The sequence below is a fragment of the Tupaia chinensis genome, unplaced genomic scaffold (genome assembly GCF_000334495.1).
Source record: "Tupaia chinensis unplaced genomic scaffold, TupChi_1.0 Scaffold145814_1, whole genome shotgun sequence".
Taxonomy (NCBI): Eukaryota; Metazoa; Chordata; class Mammalia; order Scandentia; family Tupaiidae; genus Tupaia; species Tupaia belangeri.
Genome location: NW_006205672.1, coordinates 2,929,815 through 2,935,209, shown reverse-complemented (window position 1 = coordinate 2,935,209; position 5,395 = coordinate 2,929,815). Strand labels below are relative to the sequence as shown.

At 44.6% G+C, this 5,395-nt stretch overlaps 1 non-coding gene across 1 annotated transcript; it reads right to left on the bottom strand.

The window, feature by feature from the left end:
• Positions 1-5,022: 5,022 nt before the first annotated feature.
• TRNAN-GUU (transfer RNA asparagine (anticodon GUU)) lies at positions 5,023-5,096 on the bottom strand. The gene has a single exon. It is a non-coding gene; the product is annotated as a tRNA-Asn (tRNA).
• Between the last annotated feature and the right edge of the window lie 299 nt (positions 5,097-5,395).

Here is a 5,395-nt window from a genome sequence, read left to right as displayed (position 1 = left end):
TGCAGTGTGGCCATCCCCCTGGGGGGTGATTTCTCGCTTTCTGTCTCTCTGTCTCGCTCTGTCTGGTGAACACATCCACCTTATAGCAAAAATCTCTCTTAAAAAAAAAAAAAATCGGGAACCAGCAGTTAGCGTAATGGCTATGTCGCTGGACTCCCACGTAGTTGACCGCGGTTCGCGTCCCGGACCTGGTGGCTTAAATCACGCCGGGTGCATGTGCGTGCGTGCCCAAGATCCCGAGAGGAGAATGGAGGAGAAGGGATTGAGGCATGACCATCCCCCCTGGGGGGCGATTTCTCGCTTTCTGTCTCTATGTCTCTCTCTGGTGAGCGCACGCGCCCTATAGCGAAAACCTCTCAAACAAACAAACAAACAAATCAATTCCCTCCATTATCTTGGCTTTTCAAGACACGTGTTTTCTCCTCTCCTCACCCTGAGTAGTTATTTTAAATACTACTGATTTCTATGACTTTGCAGCTGCTCTCTCCCTGGCTCCGCAACCTCTTACCTCTTGCCAAGAACTAGAAAATGCCCTACAGGGAAAAACCAGAGCATTAGTTTCATTCCAGTGAGCATTTTCTCTCTTGCTCTCTCTGGCTGGGTGGATCTTAGCTGCCCTGGTAGCTTTCCAAAGACTTCAGAAAGAATTCCTTTAAATCAGATCTAACCTACATGTTTTCAGACCAAGTGCTGGCTTACTACAAATACTCCATTATAACTCAAAGAAGAAATCTTCACATTGCAGGTAAATTATATATATATATATTGCTATAGGGTGCATATGCTCGCCAAAAAGACAGAGAGAGACAGAAAGGTGGAAAGTGAGAAATCGCCCCCCGGGGGGATGGCCACGCCGCAATCCCTCTTCCTCCATTCTCCTCTTGGGATCTTGGGCATGTATCACACGTGCCTGGCATGAGTTTAAGCCACCGGGTCCGGGACTTGAACAGTGGGAGTCCAGCAACATAGTCATTACGCTGGGACTCGACTACATGGGAGTCCAGCAACATAGCCATTACGCCAACTGCTGGTCCCAATAAATGATATTTTCTTACTTTGATGTCTTAGGAACGAGAAGAAAGGAGTCACAGGTTATATTTGGACTTTTTTTTTTTTTATATAATAGTGAAAATTATTTCTAGAATCATGTGTAAAAGATTGTCTACCATGAGCTAAACAATCATTCTTGTGTCAGGTCCAAGAATTTGATGAGTCTCCTACCGCATTGTCTGCACTGACAGTGAGACCTTTCAAGTCAATTTTCCAGGCCGAGGAGAGGTCAGCCAAACCTTTTAACTCTGTTCATTTGTTCTAGGAAATGTTGGAAGTCCTCACTGGAGCAGTTAGAAGTGGAAACAAAGATGGTAACTCTCATAAGAGCATTATTACTATGTGACTGCCGTGCTTTCTTAGTGCTTTACCAGGTAACAGCGTATTTAGTTCACATAGCAACCCTGCAAGATAGCGTGGATTACTGCCACCCTTCGCTGCCGATGGGAACATCAAGGCACTGGAAGCTGAGTTTACCTTTCCCAGGGCCCCACCTCTGTGATGGTGACAGCCAGAAGTCAGACCAGGCAGATCGCCTCCCGATCCCATGCTTTTAGCTGTTATGCTCTATGGTAATTGAGAAAACTCCACTAAGATTTAAATCTCCTTCTCCTTGCTCAAGCTCCAAGATTTCAAAATGAAAATGAAGGGCCAGCAGGTGGCATGGTGGTTAAGGTGCTGGACTCCCACATGGCCGACCGTGATTTGAGTCCCGGACCTGGCAGCTTGCTTGTGTCAGGTCCAAGAATTTGATGAGTCTCCTACCGCATTGTCTGCACTGACAGTGAGACCTTTCAAGTCAATTTTCCAGGCCGAGGAGAGGTCAGCCAAACCTTTTAACTCTGTTCATTTGTTCTAGGAAATGTTGGAAGTCCTCACTGGAGCAGTTAGAAGTGGAAACAAAGATGGTAACTCTCATAAGAGCATTATTACTATGTGACTGCCGTGCTTTCTTAGTGCTTTACCAGGTAACAGCGTATTTAGTTCACATAGCAACCCTGCAAGATAGCGTGGATTACTGCCACCCTTCGCTGCCGATGGGAACATCAAGGCACTGGAAGCTGAGTTTACCTTTCCCAGGGCCCCACCTCTGTGATGGTGACAGCCAGAAGTCAGACCAGGCAGATCGCCTCCCGATCCCATGCTTTTAGCTGTTATGCTCTATGGTAATTGAGAAAACTCCACTAAGATTTAAATCTCCTTCTCCTTGCTCAAGCTCCAAGATTTCAAAATGAAAATGAAGGGCCAGCAGGTGGCATGGTGGTTAAGGTGCTGGACTCCCACATGGCCGACCGTGATTTGAGTCCCGGACCTGGCAGCTTGCTTTCTCACTTTCCTTCTTTCTCTCTCTGGCCCAAATAAAGTAACAATCATAATGAATAAATAATGAAAAAAAGAAAATGAAAAGCAAGGCTTATGAGGATAAATACTATATAAGGAAGAAAAGAAGAAAGAGAGGAGAAAACAATTGTAGAGAAAGATATGGAGGAATTGGGTGTGCTCTGTTATCGGGAATGTAAAATGAATGGTACAGCCAAACTGTGGAAAACAGTTTGGCAGTTCCTTAAAAATTAAAAATAGAATGACCACGTGAGGAGCTGGACGGTGACATTCTGTGGGCTGACCCACAGGGGAAGGTTCCTGCTTCATGTCTGGAGACTGCTCTGAATACACGGGGCAAGTGTGTGCCCTTGATCCGAGGCAGGCTGCAGCTGGGGGGATCGCAGCATCAAGGATCCGTTAGGGTGTGCTGTTTCTGTGTCTCTCTCTGTGTCTTTCTCTCTTTCTCATGAAAGAAATACATACACTTAAAAAAAAATAAAAAAGAAAGAAAAAAGATTTACCATATGCCCTAGCAATCCCACTTCTGGATATATACTCAGAAGAATTGAAAGCGAGGATTTGAAGTGATATCTGTACACCTGTGTTCATGGTGTTGTCATTCACAAAAGCTAAAACGTGGAAGCCAAGAGGTGTCTACCAATGGGTGAATGAATAAACAAAGCGTGGCATATACATGCACTGGAATATTATTCAGCCTTAAAATTCTGATCTTAAAATCTTTATTTGCAAGGTAAATAAACCTTGCAAACATTGTACTAAGTGAAATAAGCCACGAATGATTGATACTGTATAATACTACTTATGCAAGGTACCTAGAATCAAATTCATAGAGACACAGAATAGAATGGTGGCTGCCAGAGAACAGGGAGAATAGGAAGTTATTGTTTAGTGGGTATGGGGTTTGGGTTTTGCATTACTCAAGAGTTCCGGAGATGGATGGTGGTAATGGAGTTTTAAGCCACCAGGTCCAAGACTTGAACCACGGTTAACTACGTGGGAGTCCAGCGACGTAACCATTACATTATCTACTGGCCCCTAGATCAGCATTTTCTTATAGGTGACCACGGTGACACTTGTGTCAATTGAGCATTTGTAATGTGGCTATTGTGATTAAGGTATTGAATTTCTTTTTTATGTTTAAGAATTATTTTAACTTTATTTATCTATTTTTAATTTGACCAGAGAGGAACAAAGTGAGAGTGAGAGAGGGAGACAGACAGAAAGTGAAAAAGCAAGCCACCAGGTCCAGGACTCGAACCATGGTTAGCCATGTAAGAGTCCAGCACCTTAACCACCATGCCACCTGTGGGCCCTAAGATACTTAATTTCTAACTAATTTATTTTTTTTGGAGAGATTTTCGCTATAGGGCGCGTGCGCTCGCCAGACAGACAAGAGAGAGACATAGAGACAGAAAGCGAGAAATCACCCCCCAGGGGGGATGGTCACGCCGCAATCCCTTCTCCTCCATTCTTCTCTCGGGATCTTGGGCACGCACTCACATGCGCCCGGTGGGTCCGGGACGCAAACTGTGGTCGACTACGTGGGAGTCCGGCCACATAGCCATTACGCTAACTGCTGGTTCCTGAAGTAATTTAAATTTCAATAGCTGCATGTGGCTAGTGCATACAGTATAGGACAGCACAAGTCAGGAAATAACTATAACATACCATGAAATCATCTGCTTTATTTCTTTATAACAATAAAAAGATTTAATGAACTACCAGATTTAATAACAAGTTTGAATGGGTTTTTCCACCTGCTTAGCTTCAGCTGAATGTCAGTTCTGTCCCAGGAGGCCGTCTTGCCCCCTGCCTTTCCTTCCTCAGCCAATCCTCACACCTTCACCTAGGGACAAGATATATTTGTACAAGAATGAGGACTGCAGTAGTGTTTGTAATCATAAAATCAGGGAACTGACTTGATTAAAAAAATAATTTATAAGAGATTAGATAATGGTACAATCGAATAAAGAAATGTCTTTGTCAAAAATGAAACAGAGCATAATGATTATAATGATCTTGAGTCTACTAATAGCATCGATTAGTAAGTTCAGTTATTAAGTCCAGGCTCATCCTACAGGCAAGGTACTACTACCATCCCTGCATTACAGATTAAAAAAAAGAAAAGTTACAGAAAGTTTATTAGCCCAAGGCCACACAAGGAATAAAAAAAGATTTCACCCCAGAACCCATGCGCTCAAACACAGATTATGCCAGAACTCTCATTTGGCCTGTTCCAAGGAACTTTCATGCCTTCCAACTACATTTCTTCTCAACAGATCTGGGAGGAGGAGGAGTTATTAGATGACTGGAGGCTAAGGAAGCTATCTGGAAAAAAAAGGTTTTTGCCGTAGGGTGCACGTGCTTGCCTGTTGAGAAGAGACAGAATAAGACAGAGAGAGGGAAAGTGAGAAATACCCTCCCCCTCCGGGAGGAATGGCCATGCTACAAACCCTTCTTGGTTCACCTCCTGGGATTTTGGGCCCATGCACCTGCCTGATTTTAAAGCCGCCGATAGGGACTTGAACTACAGTGAATTACACATACAAGTCTAGCGCTTTAACTACTACGCCATCTGCTGGCCCAATCCACTGGAATAGCCTTAGCTTTTACAAAATATGTAAACAACGTCCCTGGGTGGGCTCGAACCACCAACCTTTCGGTTAACAGCCGAACGCGCTAACCGATTGCGCCACAGAGACGCGGCAAGGCATCCTTTCTTTTTTTCTTCATCCTGATAGTGAATTTTCACTAAGCGCTTGCCAGTATCATCCGTTTTTCGGGGTATGAATGGATAAGTTTCAAAGCCTTGAAAAAGGCAGCAACTAGAACGAAGAACCGAGCGGTTCGCTATGTTTGGAAACCGCGCGGTAAGTGATTCTGAAACCAGAAGGACATGAGGTGGCTTTTGCTCCTCCCCGCCCTCCGCCTGCTGCAGAAGCCAGCGCCACCCTTCCCACCCTTCCCAACCCCCTGCAGAATCCGGAGTCCGAGATCCCTG